This window comes from Phyllobates terribilis, unplaced genomic scaffold (assembly GCF_046119375.1).
Source record: "Phyllobates terribilis strain yellow unplaced genomic scaffold, ASM4611937v1 Scaffold_12__6_contigs__length_324123572, whole genome shotgun sequence".
Taxonomy (NCBI): domain Eukaryota; kingdom Metazoa; phylum Chordata; class Amphibia; order Anura; family Dendrobatidae; genus Phyllobates; species Phyllobates terribilis.
Genome location: NW_027362772.1, coordinates 9,748,251 through 9,767,949, shown reverse-complemented (window position 1 = coordinate 9,767,949; position 19,699 = coordinate 9,748,251). Strand labels below are relative to the sequence as shown.

Sequence of the window (19,699 nt, the reverse complement as noted above, 5' to 3'; positions counted from 1 at the left end):
CATAGATTCAGTTTCCCTCTATGCCAATCCTTTCACCAAGCTAAATAATATGGCTGTGGTGAAATACAATTGTCACCAAGAAGCAATGTCAGACTGAAGAACAGTGGGCCCACTAGAGGATTTGATTCTGAGGGCCCACCTTTCTCCCCTGCTCAAGAGCCCCATAGCAGCTTTAAGGTTTGCATTATGAACTCTCCTGAAGGAGAAGCCAGGGCCCACCGGGGGAGTCTCCGGTTCTCTGGTGGGCCCGTGCAACCCTGCCGAGAAGCATCCCTGGCCAAGGTTCCCGGACACTCTATGGCTACTTTTTTACTGTGGACTGGCTCCAGCAATCTATAACATTGCAATCTATAAGATCCATTCACTGGCTCCCAATTGCCCAGCTTATCCAGTTCAAACTACTAACACTGACCTACAAAGCCATCCATAACCTTTCTCCTCCGTACATCTCTGAATTAATCTCCCGCTATATTCCCTTTCGTAATCTTCGGTCTAACATGCTGGAGTAAGTTGCACCTACTGCCACTCAGTGTCTTCAGCTCCTTTGTGAGAAACTAATATTTGAGCAGCCATTCTACCAACTAAAATTCCTGAGATATGGAAATTGTGGGTGGCTTCATTTCTGGTATTGGTTGCTAATACCAAACCGTGGTGTGCCATTCACTGGATATTCCTGACTGGTTGGAGACCAGCTCATTCCCACAGAAAAGTACCAGCAGCAAGCTAAGGAGATAGTGGCCTCTGTCATCATGAAGGAGTTTGCTCGTTGTCTAGGGGACCGATCACTGCTGCTGTCTACCTTGTGAACATTGTGTTGAAGCTTGTGAGGATTAAGAGGTTACATTGGCGAGTCTGGTTTTTATACTAAAGATCCTACTGTTTTTATATTTTTAAATGAGCACACACCAACCATAGGTTTCTGCAGCAGCGCATCCAGGCCGGGATAGTGGCGGAGAAATTGCTGTACCATCAGGTAAAGGATGCAAGACATGCAAGGCACGTGTGTGAGGTTGCCCCGGTGTGTGAGGTTGCCCCGGTGTAGGGTCGCCACCAGGTTTGCACCTTTATTGCACACGACCTTCCCTTGCTCCAGGTTCAGTGGAGACAGCCATTGCTCAAACTCGGGCTGGAGAGCTGTCCACAACTCTTCAGCTGTATGACTGTGATCTCCAAGGCATATTCATTTTAACACTGCCTGATTGTGGTGAACCATGGCTGCGCAGTACGGAGGTGGGGGGATTCTTTCTGCACTGTTGGAACATGTGTCTCATTAAGGCAAAGGTTGAGGGCGCAGGTGGAGGCCCTAGAGGAGGCACAGGCATCGGACGAAGTGTTAGATATAGAGGTTTGTCCCACAAGCCTTGACGATTCCAACACTTGCTGTCTAGTGACACCTTGATGTCTAGTGGTCCAGTTCTCCATCCCCTGGTGTGTAGTAGTTTAGCTCTCCAACCATAGCTGTTTAGTAGTTTAGTTTTCCAACCCCTGTTGCCTAGTAGTTTAGTTTTTCATGTTCTGGTGTGCATTTGTTTCATTCTCCAACCTTAGCTGTTTAGTTCTCCAATCTCTGTTGTCTATTAGTTTGGTTCTCCATCTTCTGGTGTCTAGTGGTTTAGTTCTCCATCCCCTGGTGTGTAGTAGTTTAGTTCTCCAAACCTAGCTGTTTAGTAGTTTAGTTTTCCAACCCCTGCTGTATATTAGTTTAGTTCTCCATGTTCTGGTGTGTATTTGTTTCGTTCTCCAACCCATCCATGCCCACCACCAGGGGTTAATGTCTGATGACGAGGGTTTGGATTCTGTTCGGATCCTACTTCGTCCGGGCCTGGATCAACTGAAAAAAAATTTGGGCATTGCTACACATGCTTTCCCCTTCTCTTGAGTCTGTGAAGCTTTGTATCACACCTCTGATTCCCCGGAATAGAAAGTGTGCACAGTTCTGCAGACTCGCCTATTTGTAGTTCCCCACAGTCAGTTGAGCAGTTTGAGATGGAGAGTTGTGACATGGGGGAAAACAAGGGTAATGGGGGTGCCACCTCTGAGGACTGTACTGTGTGTGATGTTAAGGTGGAGGAAGAAGAGCACAGGCCACTTGATGCCACGCTTGTCATCCACTGGAGCACATATTCTTTCTGGCCCTCATCTACAAAGCGTACCGCTGTCTCTGCATCACCGACTTGGCCCTAGCTTGGATCTCTTCATACCTAACCGACCGGACATTCAGTGTCTCCCACTCACACACCACCTCTACCTCTTGTCGGTGTCCCCCAAGATTCAGTTCTAGGACCCCTGCTTTTCTCCATCTACGCCTTCGGCCTGGGACACCTCCTACAGTCTCAAGGCTTTTAGTATCACCTCTATGTTGATAACACACAGATCTACCTCTCTGGACCTGATATCTCCTCCATACTACCATACTAACCAGAATCCCACAATGTCTGTCCGCTATTTCAGCTTTCTTCTCTGCTAGATTTATAAAACTTTACATGGTTAAAACCAAATTCATCATCTTTCCACCATCTCATTCACCCCCCCCAACTGACCTATCCATCAAAGTCAATGGCTGCCCACTCTGATCTGTCCTTCAAACGTCAGATCCAAGCCCTTTCCACTTGTTGCCGACTACAACTCCAAAATATCTCCGGTATCCACACATTCCTCAACCATGAATATACAAAAACACCAGTGCATGACCTCATCCTCTCCCGCCTCGATTACTGCAAGCTCCTACTCTGTGGCCTCCCTTCTACCACTCTCGCACCCCTCCAATCCTAAACTGTGCAGGCCGGCTTATCCACATGTCATCCCGCTATTCCCCGGCTTCTCTCCTCTCTCTGTCAATCCCTGCGCTGGCTCCCCGTTGCCCAGAGACTCCAGTTGAAAAGCCTAAGTTTGGCATACCAACTCATCGAAAACCTGTCTCCTCCATACATGTGTGACCTAGTCTCCCTACACGCAACCGCCCATCCTTCCAAGATCTTCTCTACTTCCCTCTTATCTCTTCTTGCCACAATCGCATACAAGATTTGTCCCGTACTTCTCCCCTACTGTGTAACTCTGTACCCCAACACATCAGACTGTCACCTACCCTGGAAACCTTGAAAAGGAAGCTGAAGACCCACCTCTTCCGACAAGCTTACAACCTGCAGTAACCCTCGCTCCAGCATACCGCTGCACGACCCACTCTACCCTCACCTACTGTATCCTCACCCATCCCTTGTAGACTGTGAGCCCTCGCAGGCAGGGTCCTCTCTCCTCTTGTACCAGTCAGTGACTCCTTTTCACATGAAAAGCGCCACAGAATAAATGTCGCTGTAATAATAATAAATATAGTACTTGTACTCTGGGTCAATTGATGGCACTTTCCTGGTGTCTGCCCCTAATTTAATGCGTTTTGGCAGCTTTGGGACCAGTTTGAAGGGGTTGTGTATGTGAATCCTATGACGTTCGTCAATGTTTGCAAATTCGACAATCGTAATCTGACCCGAACATTGAAACATTCGCTCATCTTTGCTCACTAACATATCCTGAACAGGAACCCATACATTCTGATCAGAGGCGTAACTAAAGTCAGATGGGCCTGGTGCAAGATTTGGACCATCCCCCACCCAGGAAAAAAAATAAAATAAAAAAACTAAAATATTATATATATATATATATATATATATATATATATGTCCCTCATCATGGCCCCTTATCTTACAGCCCCATACTGGTATATACAGTATATATCCCCCATTCTAGTGCTGTTCTTTACTGTATAGAAAAAAAAGCAAAGCATTACACTCCCCAGGGGTGAACACAGAAGTCATAGTGCCCCATAGTCCCCCCTACAGTATTTTGCTCCTACTTATAGTATAATGCACTCCCCATACTCCTCCATACACTGTAATGAACCCCATAGTACTCCATACAGTATAATGCACAGCCCATAGTCCTCCCTATTGTATAATGCACTCCCTATACTCCTCCATATAGTATAATGCACCCTCAATAATCCACCATACAGTATAATGCACACCCTATAGTCATGGATGTAGTATAATGCACAGCCTATAGTCCTCTGTATAGTATAATGCACAGCCCATTCTGAAATATGTTCCCCATCCTAGTATATGGCCCTCATCCAGGACCCCATCCTGATATATGGCCCTCATCCTGGTATATATTCCCCATCCTGGTGTATGGCCCTCATCTTGGTATATGGCCCTCATCCTGGTATATGTCCCCCATCCTGGTATATGGCCCTCACCCTGGGCCCCCATCCTGATATATGGCCCCGCTCTTGGTCAATACACAGAAATAAACAATAAACGCTCCTACTCACCTTCTTAGCACTCACCATGCTGTGCGGCGTCCACATCTATATGAAGTTTCTGTTAGTACAATAAACCTCATTTCAAGGCAGAAACATTATTGTGTCCAACAGTTATTACACATATCAAACTGAAATAGCTATTGTAAAAACACCAATTTTTATAAAACATTAAGCTTAAGATTAATAGGGGTGCCCAAACTTTTTCATATAACTGTATACCTGACAGGAGCCCATACATTCTCCTGCCTCCAATAATATATACCTGACAGGAGCCCATACATTCTGCTGCCTCCAATAATATATTCCATACAGGAGCCCATACATTCTCCTGCCTCCAATAATATATACCTGACAGGAGCCCATACATTCTCCTGCCTCCAATAATATATACCCGACAGGAGCCCATACATTCTCCTGCCTCCAATAATATATACCCGACAGGAGCCCATACATTCTCCTGCCTCCAATAATATATACCCGACAGGAGCCCATACATTCTGCTGCCTCCAATAATATATACCCGACAGGAGCCAATACATTCTGCTGCCTCCAATAATATATACCCGACAGGAGCCAATACATTCTCCTGCCTCCAATAATGTATACCCGACAGGAGCCGATACATTCTGCTGCCTCCAATAATATATACCTGACAGGAGCCCATACATTCTCCTGCCTCCAATAATATATACCTGACAGGAGCCCATACATTCTGCTGCCTCCAATAATATATACCTGACAGGAGCCCATACATTCTCCTGCCTCCAATAATGTATACCCGACAGGAGCCGATACATTCTGCTGCCTCCAATAATATATACCTGACAGGAGCCCATACATTCTCCTACCTCCAATAATATACTGTATACCTGACAGGAGCCCATAGATTCTGCTGCCTCCAATAATATATACCTGACAGGAGCCCATACAGTCTCCTGCCTCCAATAATATATACCTGACAGGAGCCCATACATTCTGCTGCCTCCAATAATATATACCTGACAGGAGCTCATACATTCTGCTGCCTCCAATAATATATACCTGACAGGAGACCATACATTCTCCTGCCTCCAATAATATATACCCGACAGGAGTCCATACATTCTCCTGCCTCCAATAATATATACCCGACAGGAGCCCATACATTCTCCTGCCTCCAATAATATATACCTGGAAGGAGCCCATAGATTCTCCTGCCTCCAATAATATATACCTGACAGGAGCCCATACATTCTCCTGCCTCCAATAATATATACCTGACAGGAGCCCATACATTCTGCTGCCTCCAATAATATATATCTGACAGGAGCCCATACATTCTCCTACCTCCAATAATATATACCTGACAGGAGCCGATACATTCTCCTACCTCCAATAATATACTGTATACCTGACAGGAGCCCATAGATTCTGCTGCCTCCAATAATATATACCTGACAGGAGCCCATACATTCTGCTGCCTCCAATAATATATACCTGACAGGAGCCCATAGATTCTCCTGCCTCCAATAATATATACCCGACAGGAGCCCATACATTCTCCTGCCTCCAATAATATATACCCGACAGGAGCCCATACATTCTCCTGCCTCCAATAATATATACCCGACAGGAGCCCATACATTCTGCTGCCTCCAATAATATATACCCGACAGGAGCCCATAAATTCTGCTGCCTCCAATAATATATACCCGACAGGAGCCGATACATTCTGCTGCCTCCAATAATATATACCCGACAGGAGCCAATACATTCTCCTGCCTCCAATAATGTATAGCCGACAGGAGCCGATACATTCTGCTGCCTCCAATAATATATACCTGACAGGAACCCATACATTCTCCTGCCTCCAATAATGTATACCCGACAGGAGCCGATACATTCTGCTGCCTCCAATAATATATACCTGACAGGAGCCCATACATTCTCCTGCCTCCAATAATATATACCTGACAGGAGCCCATACATTCTCCTGCCTCCAATAATATATACCTGACAGGAGCCCATACATTCTGCTGCCTCCAATAATATATACCTGACAGGAGCCCATACATTCTCCTACCTCCAATAATATACTGTATACCTGACAGGAGCCCATAGATTCTGCTGCCTCCAATAATATATACCTGACAGGAGCCCATACATTTTCCTGCCTCCAATAATATATACCTGACAGGAGCCCATACATTCTCCTACCTCCAATAATATACCGTATACCTGACAGGAGCCCATAGATTCTGCTGCCTCCAATAATATATACCTGACAGGAGCCCATAGATTCTGCTGCCTCCAATAATATATACCTGACAGGAGCCCATACATTCTGCTGCCTCCAATAATATATACCTGACAGGAGCCCATACATTCTCCTGCCTCCAATAATATATACCTGACAGGAGCCCATACATTCTGCTGCCTCCAATAATATATACCTGACAGGAGCCCATACATTCTCCTGCCTACAATAATATATACCTGACAGGAGGCCATACATTCTGCTGCCTCCAATAATATATACCTGACAGGAGCCCATAGATTCTCCTGCCTCCAATAATATATACCTGACAGGAGCCCATACATTCTCCTGTTTCCAATAATATATACCTGACAGGAGCCCATACATTCTGCTGCCTGCAATAATATATTCCATACAGGAGCCCATAGATTCTGCTGCCTCCAATAATATATACCTGACAGGAGCCCATACATTCTCCTGCCTCCAATAACATATACCCGACAGGAGCCCATACATTCTCCTGCCTCCAATAATATATACCCGACAGGAGCCCATACATTCTGCTGCCTCCAATAATATATACCCGACAGGAGCCCATACATTCTGCTGCCTCCAATAATATATACCCGACAGGAGCCGATACATTCTGCTGCCTCCAATAATATATACCCGACAGGAGCCGATACATTCTGCTGCCTCCAATAATATATACCCGACAGGAGCCAATACATTCTCCTGCCTCCAATAATGTATACCCGACAGGAGCCGATACATTCTGCTGCCTCCAATAATATATACCTGACAGGAGCCCATACATTCTCCAACCTCCAATAATATACTGTATACCTGACAGGAGCCCATAGATTCTGCTGCCTCCAATAATATATACCTGACAGGAGCCCATACAGTCTCCTGCCTCCAATAATATATACCTGACAGGAGCCCATACATTCTCCTGCCTCCAATAATATATACCTGGAAGGAGCCCATAGATTCTCCTGCCTCCAATAATATATACCTGACAGGAGCCCATACATTCTCCTGCCTCCAATAATATATACCTGACAGGAGCCCATACATTCTGCTGCCTCCAATAATATATATCTGACAGGAGCCCATACATTCTCCTGCCTCCAATAATATATACCTGACAGGAGCCCATAGATTCTCCTACCTCCAATAATATATACCCGACAGGAGCCCATACATTCTCCTGCCTCCAATAATATATACCCGACAGGAGCCCATACATTCTGCTGCCTCCAATAATATATACCTGACAGAAGCCCATACATTCTGCTGCCTCCAATAATATATACCTGACAGGAGCCCATACATTCTGCTGCCTCCAATAATATATATCTGACAGGAGCCCATACATTCTCCTGCCTCCAATAATATATACCTGACAGGAGCCCATACATTCTCCTACCTCCAATAATATATTCCATACAGGAGCCGATACATTCTGCTGCCTCCAATAATATATACCTGACAGGAGCCCATACATTCTCCTACCTCCAATAATATACTGTATACCTGACAGGAGCCCATAGATTCTGCTGCCTCCAATAATATATACCTGACAGGAGCCCATACATTCTGCTGCCTCCAATAATATACACCTGACAGGAGCCCATACATTCTGCTGCCTCCAATAATATATACCTGACAGGAGCCCATACATTCTCCTGCCTCCAATAATATATACCTGACAGGAGCCCATACATTCTGCTGCCTCCAATAATATATACCTGACAGGAGCCCATACATTCTGCTGCCTCCAATAATATATACCTGACAGGAGCCCATACATTCTCCTGCCTCCAATAATATATACCTGACAGGAGCCCATACATTCTCCTGCCTCCAATAATATATACCTGACAGGAGCCCATACATTCTGCTGCCTCCAATAATATATACCTGACAGGAGCCCATACATTCTCCTGCCTCCAATAATATATACCTGACAGGAGCCCATACATTCTCCTGCCTCCAATAATATATACCTGACAGGAGCCCATACATTCTGCTGCCTCCAATAATATATACCTGACAGGAGCCCATACATTCTCCTGCCTCCAATAATATATACCTGACAGGAGCCCATACATTCTCCTGCCTTCAATAATATATACCTGACAGGAGCCCATACATTCTGCGGCCTCCAATAATATATACCTGACAGGAGCCCATACATTCTTCTGCCTCCAATAATATATACCTGACAGGAGCCCATACATTCTGCTGCCTCCAATAATATATACCTGACAGGAGCCCATACATTCTCCTGCCTCCAATAATATATACCTGACAGGAGCCCATACATTCTCCTGCCTCCAATAATATATACCTGACAGGAGCCCATACATTCTGCTGCCTCCAATAATATATACCTGACAGGAGCCCATACATTCTCCTACCTCCAATAATATACTGTATACCTGACAGGAGCCCATAGATTCTGCTGCCTCCAATAATATATACCTGACAGGAGCCCATACATTCTCCTGCCTCCAATAATATATACCTGACAGGAGCCCATACATTCTCCTGCCTCCAATAATATATACCTGACAGGAGCCCATACATTCTCCTGCCTCCAATAATATATACCTGACAGGAGCCCATACATTCTGCTGCCTCCAATAATATATACCTGACAGGAGCCCATACATTCTCCTGCCTCCAATAATATATACCTGACAGGAGCCCATACATTCTCCTGCCTTCAATAATATATACCTGACAGGAGCCCATACATTCTGCGGCCTCCAATAATATATACCTGACAGGAGCCCATACATTCTTCTGCCTCCAATAATATATACCTGACAGGAGCCCATACATTCTGCTGCCTCCAATAATATATACCTGACAGGAGCCCATACATTCTCCTGCCTCCAATAATATATACCTGACAGGAGCCCATACATTCTCCTGCCTCCAATAATATATACCTGACAGGAGCCCATACATTCTGCTGCCTCCAATAATATATACCTGACAGGAGCCCATACATTCTCCTACCTCCAATAATATACTGTATACCTGACAGGAGCCCATAGATTCTGCTGCCTCCAATAATATATACCTGACAGGAGCCCATACATTTTCCTGCCTCCAATAATATATACCTGACAGGAGCCCATACATTCTCCTACCTCCAATAATATACCGTATACCTGACAGGAGCCCATAGATTCTGCTGCCTCCAATAATATATACCTGACAGGAGCCCATACATTCTGCTGCCTCCAATAATATATACCTGACAGGAGCCCATACATTCTCCTGCCTCCAATAATATATACCTGACAGGAGCCCATACATTCTGCTGCCTCCAATAATATATACCTGACAGGAGCCCATACATTCTCCTGCCTACAATAATATATACCTGACAGGAGGCCATACATTCTGCTGCCTCCAATAATATATACCTGACAGGAGCCCATAGATTCTCCTGCCTCCAATAATATATACCTGACAGGAGCCCATACATTCTCCTGTTTCCAATAATATATACCTGACAGGAGCCCATACATTCTGCTGCCTGCAATAATATATTCCATACAGGAGCCCATAGATTCTGCTGCCTCCAATAATATATACCTGACAGGAGCCCATACATTCTCCTGCCTCCAATAACATATACCCGACAGGAGCCCATACATTCTCCTGCCTCCAATAATATATACCCGACAGGAGCCCATACATTCTGCTGCCTCCAATAATATATACCCGACAGGAGCCCATACATTCTGCTGCCTCCAATAATATATACCCGACAGGAGCCGATACATTCTGCTGCCTCCAATAATATATACCCGACAGGAGCCGATACATTCTGCTGCCTCCAATAATATATACCCGACAGGAGCCAATACATTCTCCTGCCTCCAATAATGTATACCCGACAGGAGCCGATACATTCTGCTGCCTCCAATAATATATACCTGACAGGAGCCCATACATTCTCCAACCTCCAATAATATACTGTATACCTGACAGGAGCCCATAGATTCTGCTGCCTCCAATAATATATACCTGACAGGAGCCCATACAGTCTCCTGCCTCCAATAATATATACCTGACAGGAGCCCATACATTCTCCTGCCTCCAATAATATATACCTGGAAGGAGCCCATAGATTCTCTTGCCTCCAATAATATATACCTGACAGGAGCCCATACATTCTCCTGCCTCCAATAATATATACCTGACAGGAGCCCATACATTCTGCTGCCTCCAATAATATATATCTGACAGGAGCCCATACATTCTCCTGCCTCCAATAATATATACCTGACAGGAGCCCATAGATTCTCCTACCTCCAATAATATATACCTGACAGGAGCCCATACATTCTCCTGCCTCCAATAATATATACCTGACAGGAGCCCATACATTCTGCTGCCTCCAATAATATATACCTGACAGAAGCCCATACATTCTGCTGCCTCCAATAATATATACCTGACAGGAGCCCATACATTCTGCTGCCTCCAATAATATATATCTGACAGGAGCCCATACATTCTCCTGCCTCCAATAATATATACCTGACAGGAGCCCATACATTCTCCTACCTCCAATAATATATTCCATACAGGAGCCGATACATTCTGCTGCCTCCAATAATATATACCTGACAGGAGCCCATACATTCTCCTACCTCCAATAATATACTGTATACCTGACAGGAGCCCATAGATTCTGCTGCCTCCAATAATATATACCTGACAGGAGCCCATACATTCTGCTGCCTCCAATAATATACACCTGACAGGAGCCCATACATTCTGCTGCCTCCAATAATATATACCTGACAGGAGCCCATACATTCTCCTGCCTCCAATAATATATACCTGACAGGAGCCCATACATTCTGCTGCCTCCAATAATATATACCTGACAGGAGCCCATACATTCTGCTGCCTCCAATAATATATACCTGACAGGAGCCCATACATTCTCCTGCCTCCAATAATATATACCTGACAGGAGCCCATACATTCTCCTGCCTCCAATAATATATACCTGACAGGAGCCCATACATTCTCCTGCCTCCAATAATATATACCTGACAGGAGCCCATACATTCTCCTGCCTCCAATAATATATACATGACAGGAGCCCATACATTCTCCTGCCTCCAATAATATATACCTGACAGGAGCCCATACATTCTGCTGCCTCCAATAATATATACCTGACAGGAGCCCATACATTCTCCTGCCTCCAATAATATATACCTGACAGGAGCCCATACATTCTCCTGCCTTCAATAATATATACCTGACAGGAGCCCATACATTCTGCGGCCTCCAATAATATATACCTGACAGGAGCCCATACATTCTTCTGCCTCCAATAATATATACCTGACAGGAGCCCATACATTCTGCTGCCTCCAATAATATATACCTGACAGGAGCCCATACATTCTCCTGCCTCCAATAATATATACCTGACAGGAGCCCATACATTCTCCTGCCTCCAATAATATATACCTGACAGGAGCCCATACATTCTGCTGCCTCCAATAATATATACCTGACAGGAGCCCATACATTCTCCTACCTCCAATAATATACTGTATACCTGACAGGAGCCCATAGATTCTGCTGCCTCCAATAATATATACCTGACAGGAGCCCATACATTTTCCTGCCTCCAATAATATATACCTGACAGGAGCCCATACATTCTCCTACCTCCAATAATATACTGTATACCTGACAGGAGCCCATAGATTCTGCTGCCTCCAATAATATATACCTGACAGGAGCCCATACATTCTGCTGCCTCCAATAATATATACCTGACAGGAGCCCATACATTCTCCTGCCTCCAATAATATATACCTGACAGGAGCCCATACATTCTGCTGCCTCCAATAATATATACCTGACAGGAGCCCATACATTCTCCTGCCTACAATAATATATACCTGACAGGAGGCCATACATTCTGCTGCCTCCAATAATATATACCTGACAGGAGCCCATAGATTCTCCTGCCTCCAATAATATATACCTGACAGGAGCCCATACATTCTCCTGTTTCCAATAATATATACCTGACAGGAGCCCATACATTCTGCTGCCTGCAATAATATATTCCATACAGGAGCCCATAGATTCTGCTGCCTCCAATAATATATACCTGACAGGAGCCCATACATTCTCCTGCCTCCAATAACATATACCCGACAGGAGCCCATACATTCTCCTGCCTCCAATAATATATACCCGACAGGAGCCCATACATTCTGCTGCCTCCAATAATATATACCCGACAGGAGCCCATACATTCTGCTGCCTCCAATAATATATACCCGACAGGAGCCGATACATTCTGCTGCCTCCAATAATATATACCCGACAGGAGCCGATACATTCTGCTGCCTCCAATAATATATACCCGACAGGAGCCAATACATTCTCCTGCCTCCAATAATGTATACCCGACAGGAGCCGATACATTCTGCTGCCTCCAATAATATATACCTGACAGGAGCCCATACATTCTCCAACCTCCAATAATATACTGTATACCTGACAGGAGCCCATAGATTCTGCTGCCTCCAATAATATATACCTGACAGGAGCCCATACAGTCTCCTGCCTCCAATAATATATACCTGACAGGAGCCCATACATTCTCCTGCCTCCAATAATATATACCTGGAAGGAGCCCATAGATTCTCCTGCCTCCAATAATATATACCTGACAGGAGCCCATACATTCTCCTGCCTCCAATAATATATACCTGACAGGAGCCCATACATTCTGCTGCCTCCAATAATATATATCTGACAGGAGCCCATACATTCTCCTGCCTCCAATAATATATACCTGACAGGAGCCCATAGATTCTCCTGCCTCCAATAATATATACCTGGAAGGAGCCCATAGATTCTCCTGCCTCCAATAATATATACCTGACAGGAGCCCATACATTCTCCTGCCTCCAATAATATATACCTGGAAGGAGCCCATAGATTCTCCTGCCTCCAATAATATATACCTGACAGGAGCCCATACATTCTCCTGCCTCCAATAATATATACCTGACAGGAGCCCATACATTCTGCTGCCTCCAATAATATATACCTGACAGAAGCCCATACATTCTGCTGCCTCCAATAATATATACCTGACAGGAGCCCATACATTCTGCTGCCTCCAATAATATATATCTGACAGGAGCCCATACATTCTCCTGCCTCCAATAATATATACCTGACAGGAGCCCATACATTCTCCTACCTCCAATAATATATTCCATACAGGAGCCGATACATTCTGCTGCCTCCAATAATATATACCTGACAGGAGCCCATACATTCTCCTACCTCCAATAATATACTGTATACCTGACAGGAGCCCATAGATTCTGCTGCCTCCAATAATATATACCTGACAGGAGCCCATACATTCTGCTGCCTCCAATAATATACACCTGACAGGAGCCCATACATTCTGCTGCCTCCAATAATATATACCTGACAGGAGCCCATACATTCTCCTGCCTCCAATAATATATACCTGACAGGAGCCCATACATTCTGCTGCCTCCAATAATATATACCTGACAGGAGCCCATACATTCTGCTGCCTCCAATAATATATACCTGACAGGAGCCCATACATTCTCCTGCCTCCAATAATATATACCTGACAGGAGCCCATACATTCTCCTGCCTTCAATAATATATACCTGACAGGAGCCCATACATTCTGCTGCCTCCAATAATATATACCTGACAGGAGCCCATACATTCTGCTGCCTCCAATAATATATATCTGACAGGAGCCCATACATTCTCCTGCCTCCAATAATATATACCTGACAGGAGCCCATACATTCTCCTACCTCCAATAATATATACCTGACAGGAGCCCATACATTCTCCTACCTCCAATAATATACTGTATACCTGACAGGAGCCCATAGATTCTGCTGCCTCCAATAATATATACCTGACAGGAGCCCATACATTCTGCTGCCTCCAATAATATATACCTGACAGGAGCCCATACATTCTCCTGCCTCCAATAATATATACCTGACAGGTGCCCATACATTCTGCTGCCTCCAATAATATATACCTGACAGGAGCCCATACATTCTCCTGCCTCCAATAATATATACCTGACAGGAGCCCATACATTCTCCTGCCTCCAATAATATATACCTGACAGGAGCCCATACATTCTGCTGCCTCCAATAATATATACCTGACAGGAGCCCATACATTCTCCTGCCTCCAATAATATATACCTGACAGGAGCCCATACATTCTCCTGCCTTCAATAATATATACCTGACAGGAGCCCATACATTCTGCTGCCTCCAATAATATATACCTGACAGGAGCCCATACATTCTCCTGCCACCAATAATATATACCTGACAGGAGCCCATACATTCTGCTGCCTCCAATAATATATACCTGACAGGAGCCCATACATTCTCCTGCCTCCAATAATATATACCTGACAGGAGCCCATACATTCTCCTGCCTCCAATAATATATACCTGACAGGAGCCCATACATTCTGCTCCCTCCAATAATATATACCTGACAGGAGCCCATACATTCTCCTACCTCCAATAATATACTGTATACCTGACACGAGCCCATAGATTCTGCTGCCTCCAATAATATATACCTGACAGGAGCCCATACATTTTCCTGCCTCCAATAATATATACCTGACAGGAGCCCATACATTCTCCTACCTCCAATAATATATACCTGACAGGAGCCCATAGATTCTGCTGCCTCCAATAATATATACCTGACAGGAGCCCATACATTCTGCTGCCTCCAATAATATATACCTGACAGGAGCCCATACATTCTCCTGCCTCCAATAATATATACCTGACAGGAGCCCATACATTCTCCTGCCTCCAATAATATATACCTGACAGGAGCCCATACATTCTGCTCCCTCCAATAATATATACCTGTCAGGAGCTTATACATTCTCCTACCTCCAATAATATACTGTATACCTGACAGGAGCCCATAGATTCTGCTGCCTCCAATAATATATACCTGACAGGAGCCCATACATTCTGCTGCCTCCAATAATATATACCTGACAGGAGCCCATACATTCTGCTGCCTCCAATAATATATACCTGACAGGAGCCCATAGATTCTCCTGCCTCCAATAATATATACCTGACAGGAGCCCATACATTCTGCTGCCACCAATAATATATACCTGACAGGAGCCCATACATTCTGCTGCCTCCAATAATATATATCTGACAGGAGCCCATACATTCTGCTGCCTCCAATAATATATACCTGACAGGAGCCCATAGATTCTCCTGCCTCCAATAATATATACCTGACAGGAGCCCATACACTTTGCTGCCTCCAATAATATATACCTGACAGGAGCCCATACATTCTGCTGCCTCCAATAATATATACCTGACAGGAGCCCATACACTCTGCTGCCTCCAATAATATATACCTGACAGGAGCCCATAGATTCTGCATCCTCCAATAATATATACCTGACAGGAGCCCATACATTCTGCTGCCACCAATAATATATACCTGACAGGAGTCGATACATTCTGCTGCCACCAATAATATATATCTGACAGGAGCCTATACATTCTGCTGCCTCCAATAATATATACCTGACAGGAGCCCATACATTCTCCTGCCTCCAATAATATATACCTGACAGGAGCCCATACATTCTGCTGCCTCCAATAATATATACCTGACAGGGGCCCATAGATTCTCCTGCCTCCAATAATATATACCTGACAGGAGCCCATACACTCTGCTGCCTCCAATAATATATACCTGACAGGAGCCCATACATTCTGCTGCCTCCAATAATATATACCTGACAGGAGCCCATACATTCTGCTGCCTCCAATAATATATACCTGGAAGGAGCCCATAGATTCTCCTGCCTCCAATAATATATACCTGACAGGAGCCCATACATTCTCCTGCCTCCAATAATATATACCTGACAGGAGCCCATACATTCTCCTGCCTCCAATAATATATACCTGACAGGAGCCCATATATTCTCCTGCCTCCAATAATATATACCTGACAGGAGCCCATATATTCTCCTGCCTCCAATAATATATACCTGACAGGAGCCCATATATTCTCCTGCCTCCAATAATATATACCTGACAGGAGTCGATACATTCTGCTGCCACCAATAATATATATCTGACAGGAGCCCATACATTCTGCTGCCTCCAATAATATATACCTGACAGGAGCCCATACATTCTCCTGCCTCCAATAATATATACCTGACAGGAGCCCATACATTCTGCTGCCTCCAATAATATATACCTGACAGGGGCCCATAGATTCTCCTGCCTCCAATAATATATACCTGACAGGAGCCCATACACTCTGCTGCCTCCAATAATATATACCTGACAGGAGCCCATACATTCTGCTGCCTCCAATAATATATACCTGACAGGAGCCCATACATTCTGCTGCCTCCAATAATATATACCTGGAAGGAGCCCATAGATTCTCCTGCCTCCAATAATATATACCTGACAGGAGCCCATACATTCTCCTGCCTCCAATAATATATACCTGACAGGAGCCCATACATTCTCCTGCCTCCAATAATATATACCTGACAGGAGCCCATATATTCTCCTGCCTCCAATAATATATACCTGACAGGAGCCCATATATTCTCCTGCCTCCAATAATATATACCTGACAGGAGCCCATACATTCTCCTGCCTCCAATAATATATACCTGACAGGAGCCCATATATTCTCCTGCCTCCAATAATATATACCTGACAGGAGCCCATACATTCTCCTGCCTCCAATAATATATACCTGACAGGAGCCCATACATTCTCCTGCCTCCAATAATATATACCTGACAGGAGCCCATACATTCTGCTGCCTCCAATAATATATACCTGACAGGAGTCCATACATTATCCTGCCTCCAATAATATATACCTGACAGGAGCCCATACATTCTCCTGCCTCCAATAATATATACCTGGAAGGAGCCCATAGATTCTGCTGCCTCCAATAATATATACCTGACAGGAGCCCATACATTCTCCTACCTCCAATAATATATACCTGACAGGAGCCCATACATTCTCCTGCCTCCAATAATATATACCTGACAGGAGCCCATACATTCTGCTGCCTCCAATAATATATACCTGACAGGGGCCCATAGATTCTCCTGCCTCCAATAATATATACCTGACAGGAGCCCATACACTCTGCTGCCTCCAATAATATATATCTGACAGGAGCCCATAGATTCTGCTGCCTCCAATAATATATACCTGACAGGAGCCCATACATTCTCCTGCCTCCAATAATATATACCTGACAGGAGCCCATACATTCTCCTGCCTCCAATAATATATACCTGACAGGAGCCGATACATTCTGCTGCCTCCAATAATATATACCTGACAGGAGTCCATACATTCTGCTGCCTCCAATAATATATACCTGACAGGAGCCCATACATTCTCCTGCCTCCAATAATATATACCTGACAGGAGCCCATACATTCTGCTGCCTCCAATAATATATACCTGACAGGAGCCCATACATTCTGCTGCCTCCAATAATATATACCTGACAGGAGTCCATACATTCTGCTGCCTCCAATAATATATACCTGACAGGAGCCCATACATTCTCCTGCCTCCAATAATATATACCTGACAGGAGCCCATACATTCTGCTGCCTCCAATAATATATACCTGACAGGAGCCCATACATTCTGCTGCCTCCAATAATATATACCCGACAGGACCCCATACATTCTCCTGCCTCCAATAATATATACCTGACAGGAGCCCATACATTCTCCTGCCTCCAATAATATATACCTGACAGGAGCCCATACATTCTGCTGCCTCCAATAATATATACCTGACAGGAGCCCATACATTCTGCTGCCTCCAATAATATATACCTGACAGGAGACCATACATTCTGCTGCCTCCAATAATATATACCTGGAAGGAGCCCATAGATTCTAGGCTCAACCCTCCACCTGCAGAGCCGCCACCACATATATGGCTGTTGTGTGCGCACAGGAGCTGTGATGAGGTCACAGGAGGGGAGGAGTCAGGGGTCACATGATCAGGGGCCTCAGTGGATGCAGGACTCTGCTGTGCTGGTTGTCATGGTGCTGGATGAGCTGAAGTTTATGTGTGGGGTCAGGAGGGGTTTACAGTGTGGATGTAGCAGAGCCGCGCGTGTGTACGAGGTGTACGGAGCGGAGCCGCGTGTGTACGAGGTGTACGGAGCGGAGCCGCGTGTACGAGGCGTACGGAGCGGAGCCGCGTGTGTACGAGGCGTACGGAGCGGAGCCGCGTGTGTACGAGGTGTACGGAGCAGAGCCGCGCGTGTACGAGGTGTACGGAGCGGAGCCGCGTGTGTACGAGGCGTACGGAGCGGAGCCGCGTGTGTACGAGGTGTACGGAGCGGAGCCTCGTGTGTACGAGGTGTACGGAACGGAGCCGCGGGTGTACGTAGCGGAGCCAAACATGTACGAGGTGTACGGAGCGGTGCCTCGTGTGTACGAGGTGTACGGAGCGGTGCCTCGTGTGTACGAGGTGTACGGAGCGGAGCCGCGCGTGTACGAGGCGTGCGGAGCGGAGCCGTGCATGTACGAGGCGTACGGAGCGGAGCCGTGTGTGTACGAGGTGAATCCTGTCTACCAGCAACTGATCTCACTGCCATGTGCCCTCACAAGGTGAGATGAGCTGCGGGAAGAGTCACCGCAGAGTCTGCCGGAACTGTGTGCATGGGGAGCAGTGACTTCATTCTCCTTAATAGCCGGCACACAGTGTAGCCGCAGCGCGGATACTGCTGCTGAGCGATCGAGTGTGCCTGCTATTAAAGACAATGAATATTCACTCCCATGGGCGTGGGGAGCAGTGAATAGTCATTTTCATTAGCACCGAGCACAGTGTAGGCTGCAGCAGGCGGCTCCTGCCTCCTGTGCCCCGCTCCCCAACCAGCCAGAGTATTATTTATATGCCACATTCAGACTGTAAGACGCACCCCCTACTTTCCTCCAAAATTTTGAAGGAAAAAAGTGCATCTTATA

At 45.3% G+C, this 19,699-nt stretch overlaps 1 pseudogene; it reads left to right on the top strand.

Moving 5' to 3' along the window:
• The window catches only part of LOC141171890 (uncharacterized), an 853,981-nt pseudogene that overhangs the window by 336,569 nt on the left and 497,713 nt on the right, over positions 1–19,699 (top strand).